Source organism: Lissotriton helveticus, chromosome 8 (genome assembly GCF_964261635.1).
Source record: "Lissotriton helveticus chromosome 8, aLisHel1.1, whole genome shotgun sequence".
NCBI classification, from domain to species: Eukaryota; Metazoa; Chordata; class Amphibia; order Caudata; family Salamandridae; genus Lissotriton; species Lissotriton helveticus.
The window spans coordinates 731115906-731131950 of NC_136069.1; the positions used below are offsets into that span (position 1 = coordinate 731115906).

The following is a 16045-nucleotide window of genomic DNA, read 5'->3' on the forward strand; positions in this document are numbered from 1 at the left end:
ATTGACGTGTAGGGCCAAAGCAACTGAATGTAGAGATTATTACTAATGTAAAGTTTATACATTTAAAAAGAAAATGCATTCAAATAGAAAGATCAAAAGATTATACAAAATAACTCCAGTATAATAAATGCTAAATTTATAATGGGTAGTCGTTGCAAGCATACAAGTAAAATATGTATTGATTTAAGTTAGCCTGACAACTGATGCAAAATTAACAGTGATTTACAAATTAGCATTGAAAGGCATGTTTTCCATGTTGAATTTTTTAGCATAAGATGTTTTTTTCGCTCCCACTGCAGATGCTGTAACTTTTCAGAGGCAGTCTGCTAGTTAGTGAACAGACATTTGCTTTATATTAGGCAAATTACAGTAAGATTCTGACCAGTAGGAGAGGAAATTACAGGAAATAGGACTCTTGATAAGAACTGTCTGAACCAGAAGACAGGGACAAAATATCTTTCCAAGGAGACTTCTGTGGTTTTCTGTGAAGGCGTGAGAAACAAATGTTTGCTGGAATCCAACTGGACACAGAGAACAGAGAATGTGTCAGCTGTCTCAATTTGTGTTCTTTTGAATTTATATAATCGTTTGTTCCTAGACTACACTAGGATACTCTTTCATGACCGTCTGGCTTCTAGATTGCAAGAGCACTCTGGATTTCTTTATTGGTATCTGCAGGTTTCTCTCTCTTCAGGAGAGGTTTTCTTGTGTTTTGTTCTTATAAAAGACGTCTGCTGATTTATAGCTGAGAATCCTTTCCAACTTGAAATTTTCTTTGCTTAGTTGCAAAAGCTTTATGCTTATTTATTTTCTCTTTCATTAAAGTTCTTATTTGGGTTTCTGAACGGACACCTTTACTCTGGCTCAAAGTGCCATTCTATTCCTATATTTAGATTAAGGAAATCCCTTTACAGAATACACTGATTGCATAAGCTCTATATTCACTGCAATCTTTAACAATATAATATTTTACTTTGTTCAGAAATATTGACTAATGGATTATTTGAATTTATAAAAATGATGATTAAAGAATAATATTTGCAGAATAAAATAAATTAAATCCTATTAGAACTGTTATTAAAAGTCTTTAATTTACAACAACTCTCTTGACTTTTAGAAATGCTAAATGGGTTTCAATAACTATTACGGTATGAGGTAATGACTGTTCCCTTTAATTTCTCCTTGTCAACGAACAAAGGCCCATACGACCAGTGGCTGGAAGTATTTAATGATAACATCCGAAGACTAAAATAGAAAGATCCCCATGCCCTCATTGTCATTTGGATATGCTGATGAGTTTTCTGAGATGCTGATGCACTGATCAGTGAGCTGTCTAGATCTGCACAGACTATTTTGCATCTACTGAGATGCACTGCAACAACCACCATGCACTTCAAGAATCTCCTCAGGGAAGACTTGATGCCAAATGTAAGGACTTTGTACTGGTTGTGTTCCCGGCCGACCACAAATCTGTGGTACTTCTTGATGGATGGTCATTACCTCGCATGGTAAGTGTTTTTAAGAAAAGACCCTCCAACTCCCCCTTTTTAAAATTAGCTTACCACGACTAACCACTAAACCCTAAATTGCACCTTAAAACCCTTTACTACTACCCACACCTAAAACCTAAATTGACCATTACACTACCCACCCTAAATTAAGCCTTACCTGTAATCAAAAAAACTATACACACACACACACACACACACACACACACACACACGTACTTACCATCCGTGGTAAAGATCGTTTCCCCTTCTCGGCTATTGGTATATGAAAGTACACAACTAGAAGATGTATGGAGCACAGCTCCAAACATGCCAGCATCTGATACAATGCCAGCATCGTAAACTTTTCCTTACATAGCCATTTATTTGCAAGTTTTAGATCAGCAATAGATCTGAAATAGTTGTTTGGGGCTTACTGTTTTTTAACCAAAACAATAATGGGAATAAATTCCCATTCCTTTTTGGGAAAAAGGTACAACCTCCACGAATTGCTTCTGCAGCAGCACATTTACTTTTTGATGAAGCCGCTTCAGATGTTACATGGACAAACTCTTTGGTGGTGTAGCTGGCGGATGATGTACAAATCTGAGACAGTAGCCATTCTGAAAAATATTCAGTACTGATGTGTCTTCCGTTAAAGAAATGCACACTTCTGGGTAGTTGAAAATGCCTCGTCTCACCAGAGTGAGTAATGGAAGAGGGGCAAGTAGAGACTGATGTTTTTGTCCTTGCAGGAGGTTTACCTGCTACAGCTCATTGGTGAACAAAGTGATACCAAAGGGGATGATGAATGGAGTGCTTGAGCAAATCAAACACTCACCCCCAGTCAACGGATCTGGGTTTAATCCATCATCATTCTTTAGCTCACTCCACCACCCCAGTTCAGACATGGCCATATGCAAATCAGTCTGAACCTGTCCCTCATGGGAACAGTCCAGCCCGAACTGCCAAGCCATGTCTTCCCTGGGACCGGTTTCGGATTCATAATCCTCATTAGCCAGGCTATCTTGAATCCAGTGTGGTCAGCAAAAAAATGATGGATTTAGACCCAGATCTCTGTACTGGAGTGAATGTATGTTATTGGTCTGCATTCGGTCCCTCAACTGTTGTTTTTGCATTTGGGACGAGTATGCTCAGACGTGAGTCCCGTTCTCTCCATGCCACTGGAGTCAAGCTATCCTGGCTGAAGACGGCTGATAGCCAGAAACTGGTCCTAGGATGCTTGATTCCAGTCCAGGGAAGACATGGCTTGCCAGTTCGGGCTGGACTGTTCCCATGAGCCACAGGGTCAAGGCTGATTTGCATTTAGCCATGTCTGAACTGGGGTGGTGTGGTGAGCAAAGAAATGATGGATTTAGGCCCAGATCTCGGTACTGGGGTGAAGATATGACATTGTTCTGCATTCTGTCCATCAACTGTTTTTACAGCTCATTGGTGGGCACCTCTACAGTTTAGTTTGTGCCTTTGCTGGTGGAAAGGCCTGTGTTGCAGCGGTTTGTGACCTTGAGGCCACGCAGTGGTCTGATAACTCTGAATATAGTATTGCCGATCATAAGGTCTGTAGGAGTTTTTCTTTTGGTCTTTCCTTTTCTCCAGAAAAACAGCTTTTAAGGTCTCCATTTCATCTTTCATATGGGCCACTTTGTCATTGTGATGACTTTCAAATACTCTTGAGAAAGGTAAATTTAGCATCCGTTGTTGAAATTCTAGCTTGAGGCTCATCTTAGCCAAGAATATCTCCTAAAGGTCAAACCATCACAGTATCATGTGCAGCCAACAGAGATGGATCTGCTGCTGCTCTGGTAACTTGACTGAACAATATCATGCGCTCATTCAAAAATTAAACAGTTTTCTCTGGGATCTCTTGGAAGATTATCAACAAATGAGAGTCCAAATTGATCAGTCACATCTCCTGGCATGAAACCTTTTTGCTGCCAAGGCCACGAGAAAATCAGGTGGAGGATCTGGATGAAAAAAAGAGGACCCTGATTACACACCAGTACTTCTTTTGCAGCCTGGATGGCATGATTTTAGCTGAGGCAGGCATGTGGAATAATTTCAATGCTGGCTATAACAGGTCCAGAACTAGTGGAAGTAGTAGCTTGTGGATGAACAATAGTGAAGTCTCTCTAAACCACCGGCATGTTCGCTTTAGTGGCAGGCAAAGGAATATGCAGTTAGCTCCCAAAATGAGCATCTCCTTAAACGTGTTGACGACATCAACTGGGGAGATTCTTGCTGGAGGAGAGTCAATTAAAGAAGCCAAAAACCTCGTGTCAGAGGATGTCACACATCCAGATGAACAGGAATGTGTTCTAGATCAATATCTATGCCTAGTAGAATGCATAGAAGAGACGGTGTATCTTGAGTGATGAAAGCAGTACCTTGATTTCGATCTCGATCTGTGGTGATACCTAGATCTAGGCATAGGAGAGTCAGATTTATTTTGGTGCCACAGATGGTCTTGATAGACGTTGTTCCTCAAAGGCACTAATGGAGGAGGAGCCAGAGAAGTAGGTGGAAGAGGCAAAAAAGTTACTGGCGAAAGTAGGTGTTGTAGAGATTAAGTATGATGACAAATCTGAGCAGCAGGAGCTGAAGGCTCCGGAATGAAAGCCGGAGATGAAGATCTATTTGGCGAATATGTTCCAGTACATTCAGAGTCTGATGTAGCCGGCAATCTTCTAACCCTAATCTTTCTTACCCAATCTTTAGATTTGCATGTGAAAAAGGAATAACTAACGTGTCTCAGCATTGACCGGTGCCTTGATGTTAAATGTCTCTCGACAGAGTATCTTCTTCCCTTTGACGTTGATAGTCTTCGATGGCGAGTAAGTTGGCACTGTACCTTGCCTGGACGATGAATGGAACCATTGCAGTTTTTCAGGATTTTGTCTAGTTTTGGATCTCACTCTTGTGGAGGCCTTAGGGAGGGGAAGTGGAAGACTGGCAGAGGACTAACCCACCCCTCGATCATGTGACTTCCCTGCTCCTTCCAATAGCGCCTCATGTTGCCGCGTGGCACTTCGTAACCATGTAGGTGAATATTCTCAGTCTTTCAAGGTCTGCCTGGAAAAGGTCCTTTAGTAATGGCATCTCTCTAGAATGTGAGCCAAAATATACACAGATCATAGGGGTCCGATTGTGCTTCACTCCACACACAAGTCACTTTGCAAATACGAATGGCTTTTTTTTGTTAAGCAACGTAAATATTTTCAGTCGAAGAAGGAAAGAAAAACACACTAGAGGTCAAAGGATATTTAGTGAAGCTGTTCTGAATAAACTGTAGGGATTTAGGAGGCAGAAGAAAGACTAAACAACTGAGCTCAGTGCTCAAAGATTCTGTCAGCAAGAACCGGAAAAAAGAATGAGGTAACTGCTCCCTGGTGGGCATGATGGGATACTGGAGGGCTGTGGGCTGTTAAAGGTGCTGTGTGAGTTTTAATGTTAACAACTTCAGCCTAAATGGCTACATTGCCATGATCCCTTCAAATCCATTACATTTAATTAAAATAATTGTGAATGAGGTTTTTAGGAACTGTTACTCATTTCCTAGTTAGTCTTCTATTCCTTTAGATCACTTTGGTCTTATTATAAGTAAAGTAATAGATTGGCCAAACATAGCAGGGTTTAGAGGCTGCAAAAGTATTTAATGTCACATGAAAAGATTTGGCCTTCCTGAAGGGAGGCGAAAATGGAAAACAAAATAGCATACATTTAAAATAAGCACTTCGGAATCCTGCACATGGGAGTGATTATTCAATGTTCATGATTATTAATGGAGATTCCCTGAACTGTTAGGCCACAGAGAAAAGGTCTAGGCCTAAGAGTGAGAGCCAATCACAAGAATCTTAGTTTTACCCACTGAAATTTTCAACATACTGTTGTCTATCTATGCTTTGACATTGCAGAGACTCACTGAAACCTAGCAGTAGAAAATCTGGCCAGTCATGACGAAAAATACGTTGAGTGTCATCTGCATAGGTATATACTTTTGATGTATGTGAATTAATGGAAAAAACGAAAACTGAGAAACTACTCTGTAATAATTCAAATCACGGAAAAACACAGTTTTAAGGAAATACAAGTAAATTGAAAATTAAAGTAAATATTTAAATGGAATTTCCAGGGTTCATGGATGAGCCCAGTTTTTAGGGATGAATGTGGGGTATTGAGGGGTTATAGGGTTCAGTGTTGGCTAGAGGTTTGGGGTTGTGAAGAGTTTTTAGTGTTCAGGGTTGGGTGGAGTTTAGGAAGGTGAGGAGTTTTAAGGATTCCGGCATGGGTGGAGTTTAGATTTAGAAAGGGATTCTTAGGGTTCAGAGATGGGTAGAGTTTAGGGGTGGTGAGAGGATTTAAGGGGTCATTGATGGTTGTGTTTAGGGACAATGAGTGTTTTGTTGTGGTTAAGAAACGGGTGGAGCTTAGCTGTGGTGAAGGGCTTAATGAGGTCAGCGATGGATGGGGTCTGGCACAGAAAGAGGATTTTAGGGTTCGGTAATGAGTAGTGTTTAGGGGTAGTAAAGGTTTTAGGGTTCGGGGATTATTGGAGTGTAGGGGTTGGAATGTCATTTAGGGTTTAGGGATGGGTGTCATTTAGGGGTCAGGAATGGGCGTAGTGAGGAGGTTTTAGGTTTCTGGGACAGGTGAAGTTTAGGTGTGGAAAGAGCTTTTATGGGTCAGTGATGTAGGGGACAGGGACTGGCAACAAAAGAAGAAGAATCTCCTGAGATGGTGAATCAAAAGGTACAGTTTTACTGGAAAGAAGCCACCTGGAGGGAGGCAGCCGCATATGGCAATTGCTAAAGGGGGTGTAACCATGTGAGCACCCTCGCAGAACAGGGAGGATGGGTGGGCGTTAAGGCATCTGTGGCTAGACAACGTCTCTACCAGATACACCGTTACCGAAGGTAATTCACTCGTACATCTGACAGACATCTAGCTGCAGATTCCTTCACTTAGAATAGCTACCACAGCCATACCCCAAGAGGAAGGAGGGTGTGCAATAGAACAACAGAAAGTGCCTGAAGCACTGAGCCGACAACAGAGTGGCGGACTATGGGGAAGGCTGCGGCGGAACAGCCAGACAGCTACCCAAGTAGCTCGTAAGAGCAAAAGACAATGGGAGACAAGGCATCCAAACACTGCCAGAATGGCACAGCACCATACTCGTAGGAGTATGAGATGTATAAACGGCACTAGCTATATCCCAGAACAGAAGAGAGTGTCCAGAACGAAGGAGGAAGAAGAACTACTCCCAGCCCAATGGTGCACAAAGTGGACACCAACCAAAGCTAGAGAATAACACAAAGAGATTTAACTAGAGCTCATGCAAGGGAGGCCGGAGGGGCCACATCCAGGAATTGAAGGGCAAGAGGCAGGAACTGAGCAACGTGTTAGAAGTACAGGTGGGAACAAAGGACACGCCAAGTGCACACCTAGTCACCAAAGGGGGGACGGGGCGAACAGTATCACTCTGAAGCACACTGATGTGGGCCACAACAAAAACATGCACAGAGCAGACACCCACGGAGACAATGAGGTGGCGTAGCTAAAATGAGCATTGGACTGCCCAACCAGGCAGCTTGAAGGCCAAGGTGAGAACTTACTCACGAAATACAGAGATCCAGGGTGCATCACCGGGGACGACCAGCATCAGAGGAGCTCTCCCGCAGACACAGCAGATATAGTTTAGGGTGACACCCAATGAATAATTACACATCCGAAGGGAGTGGCAGCAGAGGCACCAAAAGTGGCAATTGGACCTGTTCAGAGGAACACGCTTAAATGTTGAGAAGAACCTCAGATCTACAGACCACGCCCTCCGACTGTTAGGGGAAATTTACCCCTTACAGAAGAGAGGGACTATTTATTATATGAACACCAAGAAGGGAGCATCCTGAAGCGCAGGGTACCACCCGAGGGAGTGGAACGCAAGGAACCCTTATTGCCAAAAATACAGGAAAAGGCACTGAAGTGCACTTAAACATGCTAAGAAAGAACACCGCAATACAGAACGAGGGCAAGCTCGAGTATATATATATCTATCAAAGGGGGCGAGCCACGACCACACAAATACGGGTGTCATAGGAGGAACACACCTAGTGCCCCCCGTGGTAGGAAGTCGTCGCATTTGGAAGCGTGTTAAAATACAGTGAAAACCTCCAAAGGAGGGGAATGAGGCACATATGGAAGGCTGAAGCAAGGCGATCTATGGCGTATAGGAGATAGTGCCACAAGGCACAACATTGAACACCGTGCAACGGTAAGATAATGGCGTCAGCGGACGTAGAGAGCCCAAAGGGACCTCCATGTCCGCCTGACGCATAGCAGAGCTATACAATAGCATACAAGTACCCCAGTTGGAGTAAGGCACACCCCCAGAAACACTGGAGAAACCCCTCTTAGGGCAAAGCACAGTCAGAGGACAGAACACAACAACCTGCGGAACACCGCCACAGTAGGCTTACTGCCAGCCTAAAAAAAGTATAGAGCAACTGGTGGATGCTAAATAAAAGGGTAACTATCCCAGAAAATGTCCAATGGAGACTTGCGGAATACAGAACTATGGGGGAGGGCGAAAGCCCGCAAGGAGGCGCTAAACAGCCAAATCGACGTGGGCATCAAACAAAAGGACGCCATCAAAAGGTAGGTCAACAAGGCGCTCCCGGATATTCTCCGGGAAGGCAGCATCCCGGAGAATAGGGCAGCAGAACCAGCCATAGCTCGGCCTCAGGAATCCGCAGTAAGGCCGTGCGATTGTGAATTCCGCCAAATCACGGCCTTCACGGAGAAGATGAAGGAGGTCAATACGAGCGCCCTCAGAGGTGGCCGATAGAAGAGACTCAGCAGAGACCCAAAGGGCAGAGGTAGCCCGAGCAAAGACACACATTGTATTTAGTGAGCCCACAATTTCAGCCATCTGGACTCCCGGGAGGGAGGAAACATCAGCTGAGGCAAGGAAGGGAAAGCAGTTTGCAGAATAAACCCCTGAAAGTCTGGGTAAACAAATAAGCAAACTGGATCATGTGGAGCAGGACGTGGCCGGTGCAAGATAGAACGAGCCAGCAGATCACCGGAACCTGGCCGAGCCCAGGTGCCCAAAAGTGCATCATAAAGAGCAGCTTTGAAGGGCAGAAGCGGCTCTACATTCCCCGAACCGTGGTGAAGGACATCCAGCTGAGGGTTAACCAGCAGAGGGAACTAAGGGGGTTGCATACTCAGAGCACAAGCTGCCAAGGAGACAACCCTAATGAACGCTGCACCGGCCTCGGTAGCCCTCCGAGGAGGGGACAGAAACTCATCCGCGGGTGAGGGCTGTAAACTAAGTTTCCAACCCCAACAAGGTTGACCAATAAACTGAGGATGCGACCAATGCCCAAAAGAAGGAAGCCCCATTGACGAATGATGGTCCTGATGGGGCTCTTGAGGAGGCGGTGATTCCGCCGGGGCCACAAATTCCAGGGGGGGGGGGGGGGGAAGGCAAGGACAGATCCAGTGTCGCCAGACGTTGAGGCGGTGCCGAACTCCCCGGGAAGTCTCCGGAGAGGAGTCAATAATCCGGGGTCGGGGCGGCGCCAGGGTGACTGCGGTTGGCGCTGACCCTGCAACGTCTGGCACCGACTCCACGTCAACTACGACAAGCTCCGCTTCCAAAGAAAGGGACGGCGCCGGCGTGGCAAGCCTATGGTGCCGGACCGGCGCCGACTCAGCCTGAACCCCAACAGGCTCAGACTCCGAAGTAAGGAATGGCGTCGGAGCCAGGGAGGCAAGTCTGCGGCGCCGGACGGGCGCCTACTCCGCCTCCGGACAGGCAGCCGCGTGCCCAGAAGGCAGAGCACCAGCAACCATCTGTAATGCCACAGGGAGCCCCGCGGCCTGTGTGGCGTGGCAGGGGTGCCATGGTCGGAGAGGGGGATCCAGCCGTGCCGTGCCATGACAATGCCATATCTCCATCATCCCTAGAGGGCAGGGGCTCAGTCGGGGGCGAACCCACCAGCGAGTCCGTCGGAGACCCCGTATGTAGCGGAGGCACCGAGGACGCCCCAGGGAGAGGAGAGGAGAGGACCCAAGAGAGGCCTGTAGAGCCGCGGAATAAGCCTCCTTCTGGGTCTGAGTCGCCCCTGCGCCAGGATAAGGCGGATAGAGGAGGGGTGACGCCCGGGCGCACATCCGGAGGATTCCGGGACCTAGTGCCCCTGACAAGAGAAGGAAGTGAGGTAGAGGACCTCGGCGACATGCGCCGTGACTTACCCGAGAGAGGCGAAAAACACACCTGGGAACCAGAGGGCGACCAACGCCGCAAATGGAACCCAGTGTCAGAGGGACCTGCCGCTGAGGAGGAGGCCAGGGGCAGAGAGGACTCCGACCGAAACAGACGGGACATCAGTAGCTTCATGCTGCGCTCCCGCCATGACTTCGGCTTGAGGTGGTGGCAGGCGTCGCAATCCGTTGAGTCGCGGTGTTCGCCCAGACACCACATACAGATAAGGTGTGGGTCCGTCACTGACATTTGCCGCAACAAGCCCGAAGGCATCGCACACTGTTCCAGACGCGTTGCGTCAAAAAGGGGCCTGAAAACAGGCCAGAGGAACCACTTACTCTGGATCTGCGTTGCACGTGGAAAAAAAAGGAAACTGGCGTCAGCGCACTACGAGGGACTTATATGACCTCACTGATGTCACGTCCGTGGACGACGTCAGGGCGGGGGCATGTGGCGCCATCTCCCGGCAAGCAGAGGTGCTGCTGCGGCTGCAAAAAAAAAATCCGGATCCAGTCTGAAGCCAGGGGATATTCTAAGCTAAGGAATCTGTTGCTAGTTGTCTATCAGGTGCATTTTTACGCAGTAATGCTTTCCTATAGAGAAAAACATACGGCATACAGGTACTTGCCTATTCTGGGGGTTCCCTTTAAGACTTAAAATGCTAGGGGGTCAAGGTTCAAAGCACCAGCAGCAGTTCGAGTTTACCTGCCCACAAGTGTCCTGGTGCAGAGGTGCTGGGACAGGTTGGTAGCCTTCCATGGTCGTTTCGTTGCTGGAGTCCGGACTGGGCTCCAAACAAGCGTTGGTTGCTGCAAGGGGTCCGGTACCCCGGGTATTGGGGCAGGGCAGCTCTGGTTGGTCTTAGCATCTTCACACTTGGTGGGGAGAGGGGTCTGACCTCCTGAAACATAGTGACCTCTTCCTGGGTAGCTGATGCATTGGTGGACCAGGTGGTCAGCAGAATGGTGAACCAGATGACGGGGTTGGTGTCTACAGGTGGAAGAGAAGTGGCTACTCCACTTCAAGGGAGATACTGGCTGGTTGGCACAGTGCTGACAGCCCTTCAAGACTTTTAGAGGATGCACAGCTGCAGAATAAGTCGGGTTCTCTGCAACTGTCAGGACAGGAGCAAGCAGACAGGGTTTGGTGGCATAAGTCCACAGGCAGTCCTCACTTCTAGCTTCTTCTGCTCTTTGTCCTCTTCTTTCTTTAGTGAGAGGAATCTAAGCTCCTGGCATCAGGGGGCACTAAATACTCAATTTAGGGGCATTAGGGCTAGTGAACGGTAGTAACCAATGGGCCCCTTACCCTTGGAGTCACTACACCCCAGCTGTCGAGGATGATGCCTAGGTTGAATGCATAGTCAGTACGCGTGGATGTTGACTTGAGTTCTGCTGGCCACTATCTGTGGTCCTTTACAGAAATGTTCTTCTTGAAGTTCAGTACTACTGTCTTGTCGGTGTTGAGTTTAAGGCAGTTGTCTTTTATCCAGTTGGCTGCACCGGTCATGGCATGGCAGAAGTTAGTTCTGGTGGGGGAGGGGGCTTTGGTGAGTGAGAGGATAAGTTGAGTGTCGTCTGCGTATGAAACTGATACCGTGGGATCTGATGATGTCTGCAAGGGGGGGCCATGTAGGTGTTGAACAGGGTGGGGCTGAGGGATGATCCTTGGACTACACGGCATATGATGGCCTTGGGTTCAGAGGTGAAAGGAGGTAACCGGATGCTCTGTGTGCGTCCAGTAAGGAAGGAGCCGATCTTCTTGAGGGTGTGTTGTTGTATGCTGATGTTGCTAAGTCTGTTGATGAGGATGTGGTGGGAAACAGTGTCGAACGCCGCAGAGCAGTCGAGGAGGATCAGGGTTCTGATGTCTATATCAGCCGATAGCGCGGTCTCTGTGCTGTGGTTGACATGGAATCCTGATTGGGAGGTGTCAAATAGGTGGTTTTGTTCCAGGTATTCGGTGAGCTGTTGGTTGATGCCCTTCGAGTAATTTGGCCCGGTACGGAAGCAGGGAGATTAGTCGATAATTTTATGGTTCACTGGTGACAGTGGAGGGTATCTTTAAGGGGGGGGTGTCTGACATCTACGTGTTTCCATCTGTACAGGAAGACTGCTGTGAAGATGAAGGTGTTGATGATGCTGGTTGTTTCTGAGGTTGAAAATGCGGTGGGGGCCGGGGTCCGTGGGTGCCCCGGACTGGATGGATGACATGATGGCCATGGTGGTTTGAGTGGTGAACGGAGACCAGGTGGCATTCATTCAGCTGTTGTGTGCTGGTTGGACGAGCTGTTGAGGTTGATGGCTGTGGGTCGGATTTCTTGTAGATGGTGGTGATCTCGCTGTGGAAGCAGTCCGAGAGGTTGTAGTAAAGTTCTTGGGAGGAATGAATGGTTTTCACTGTGGCTGCAGTGTTTGATAATTCCTTGACTATTTTGAAGAGTTGTTTCGTGTGGTTGGCTGTTGTGTCGATGTCGGAGGGGTACCTTGTGGCTTGCCATCGTTTCTCGAGTTGGATAAGAGTTGCGTTTGGTGATCCTGACTGTGTACCAGCTGGCTTGTTTTGAGGTTTTATTGTTTTTTGCTGGTTTCATCACGCTAACTCGGTCGGCAGGGAAATTATGGACGGCCTGGTCAAGGTCTGATGAGGTTTCGGGCTTGGTGTTTGTGTGCTGAGCGTTCGTAGATGTTGAAGTTAACAATGGCGTGGTCGATCAAGGTGAGTTCTGTGATGTGGCTGAATTTGATTCAACATGGTGGAATCCTTCTTTCGTGGTGTACCAAGCGTCCTTGCACAGGTAATATCCCATCTGTTCTGGTGCCAAATGGGCCACAGGGCAGGGAGTGGCATCTCCCAGTTCTGGGGATGCAGTGGTCGCATATCAAAGGTGGTAGGGGCTTTGAAGCCCCTGGCATTGGTATGCAGATTCACTAGTGATCCTGGCAAGCGGTATGAGCACCTTCCCCCGAAGCAGGCATTGTTTCTGGCCTCGGAGAGCGTGCGCTTGCACCTGCAGGGGTCAGAACCATGTCTGGTGGCAGGCTGGACTATACCAGACAGACAGAATACTATAAGACTGGTACGTTTTCAGAGGTCACCTCTAAGGTGCCCTCTGTGTGCACGAGTTTATTAATCCACTACTGTATCAGTACGGATTTATTAAGACAAGATGTTTAATTCGAAACACCATAGTTTTCAGTTATGTCATCATGTAGCTGGGGAACTCATAATGACCGGAGTCCAGTACATGAACTTAAGATTGCTTCCCTGTTCACTTGTACTATCTGGCAATAGCACTAGACAGCACAGGGGAATATCTGCTCATGCAAATAGGTCCTCACATGTAATAGAATGCATCCTGCCTTAGGGTTGCAAGGACTGCTGTAGGGGTAACAAATATATTTCATGCAGTGTCTGGAGGCATGACGCAGAGGGTGTGGACCATGTTTTTTCACATTTGTCTGCACCATTTCACGCAGCCGGATATAGCAGTCTGCACAAGTTTGGTGGGGGGTTCCTTAGGGTAGCACAATGCATGTTGCAGCCCTTAAGGACCCTCTTTAGTACCCAGGGTCTAGGTTCTAGGGGTAACATTTACTAGGGACTTAGAGGTGCTAAAGTTCTTGCCAAATGAGGAACAATTGAACATTTTCCTTATTTAAGGGGAAAGAGCACTGGCACTGGGGACCTAGTTAGAAGGAACCCAGTGCACTTCAGTCAAAATGGCATCAAATAGCAGACAAAAAGTGGGGGTGCCCATGTCAAAAAGAGGCACTTTCCTACAATGTACTCTGAAGTAAAGCACTGAAATAAATAACTGACAAAACTGCTTCTGAAAGTAAGACCTGCAAACACTTCTATGTACACCTTAAAAAATAAGCAAGTAAAAGCCGATGTTGAACAAAAAGACACTCTATGAATATGTTTCTATGAAATGGTAAATTCGATTCATTCTGAAAGTTTGAATTAAACAGTTAAGGTATAATGTTTTCACAGTAATGGTATTCCATGATATAGTTTTGTATGAAATCCCATACAACCATATACTTTACACCCAAAACCTCGAATTAATTTAGATCGAGACTGGATGTAGATGTTACATTAGCTGGGGCAAAGCAACAATCCAAGTGGGACTCTGGTAGAGACACTGATTCAGGAAAAATGTTGTTGCCAATGACTATTTGACATCTATTGTGGAGAAATTAAATGAGTCAGGTAAGATTGTTAAAAAAAGGCTACGGTCAACCGTATTGAGGGTTGCCGACAAGCCTAACAGAATTAAGGTGCAGGAATGATTTCAGCTGGTAAATTAGCTGAAGATCATTCAAGACAGCGACCAATGCAGATTTAGTGCTTCGTCTAGGTCTAAGGCAGGCTTTTGTTCGAAGTGACATTATATTTCAGGGACAATAATAGGATGTCCAACAACACTTTGTGATTCATAGGAAATGTTATTTGAGAACTTTGAAGGGAAATGGGTCTTTAGGAGTACCAGATGTATAGTTACTAACAATTTTTATGAAATACTGTCTGCATTGCAGGCAAGAACCATCTCTTCTGTTAAAGCTTGGGCATGGGCATACATTATTGAATTCGGTTGTGAAAACAAGTGCCACCTCAGAAGCCACAGTCTTACTAGTTTGAACAGATTTACAAATACGAATGATTTTTTTCAAATAAACAAAGAAGAAAATGTATTATGTAAAATAGTTATTTTTGTTTATGCTGCACATTGAGAAGATTATCCAAATACCAGTAGAAAGATTGGCTTTTATCTAAAGCAAGCTTCAAAGCTATAGTATGACTGCTATTTACTCAAAATCAATATGGTTGTTTGGTGAGTAGTATTTATTTGTAATAGGATGACTCGCCTATATGAATTAAAGTTCGGCCTCAGAGAGAAGGCTTGGGAAACATTATTCAAACAAAACAAATATAAAGTGCATCACACCAAAAACATGCATGTCTAAAGATAATCGAAGATGCAGGGAAGTGGAGCCTTCAGATCCTATCTACTGGGTAAAAAAATAAAAAACATAACCGACAAAAAGTGACACTGACATTGGACAGGGTATTTTGTGCGTGTAAAGGACCTCTGTTGATGGCCAATGGAAAAAGGGATTGTTATTTTTTAAATGAGACATTCGCTCATTAAAAATAATAAATGAACCACCACAAAAATGTAGGATGAAAATGTAGCAATTTAATCTAAAATCAGATTGGAGCCCTTTACACTTTTCCAAACATTACTAATGCTGTGCATTGGTCTACAGAAAATAGAGACACATAATTAGAACTATGCCCCTAGTTTAGAGGCAAGTAGACCTCTTCCAGAATATTTAGGGACATTTCTGTTTTCAAATGGAGTAAAAGAATAAGGAATATCAACGTTAATGAAGGGAGATTACAAAATAATCATTTTATCCATTATGAAGCCTGCTTGTAGATGTTAAAGAGGTCGCTGAATTCTGAGTTTCAAAAAAGATTTTAAAAGCGTCTACACGGAGCAAGCAAAGAGATGTGAGACAGGAGTCACTAGTCATGTCTAGACATTAAGAGTTGAACATGTTTTGTATTGACAGAACAAACTTTTTAGTGCAGAAGAAATGACAATTTGAAGCATTTCAGCAGATGAAATTGCAAAGACTAGCACTAAAAATGGATGTCAGAAGGTAACTTTAAAGTAAAATTTCTGATTTGGAAATGTTGTGGGGCAAACAAGCTTCATAATCTCACTTTGGAAAACAAAACTGTTTTCACAAACGTACATTTTGTTTTACCTGCGTTCAGAATCTCAGCAGTTTATTTTCACGGTCAATGGGATCTTCATTACATTAAAAGAAGCGCAGAGTGCCCATTTCAAGTAGGCCCTTTTTGGGCTGTATTTTTAACCAGGAAGTGTTAAGAAGAAATTACAGTAAAAAAATAATTAAACTGTCTGATAGCCATTCTCCACATTACAATGCTAAGGATTCTGTGGAATGGGACAGATGGTCGATTCAGAACAGAAGACTATTGTATATTTTGGACTGACTGTTTTAGAGAGCACTCAAATTGATTGTTTTTTTTTAGTTCCAGAAATGTTCACCTTAATTCCTTACTTGTTCTCAACATATTTCCAGTACTTGCTTTTGAGATACACAAACCCCAGACATGTTTCCCACATTTTGATGACGCTTAATTTCTACTGTTGTTACATCACATTGAGTTTACATCATCTTTACCTTGGACACAATATTATAGCCTTGAAAAAATTTCTCCTGCAACTAAACAT

The 16045-nt window shown here is 45.3% G+C and overlaps 1 protein-coding gene across 4 annotated transcripts in view; it reads right to left on the reverse strand.

Annotated features, from left to right (window-relative positions):
• Positions 1 to 16045, reverse strand: part of ARHGEF7 (Rho guanine nucleotide exchange factor 7) — a 951496-nt gene that overhangs the window by 190258 nt on the left and 745193 nt on the right. The gene's annotated exons all lie outside the window — the stretch shown is intronic.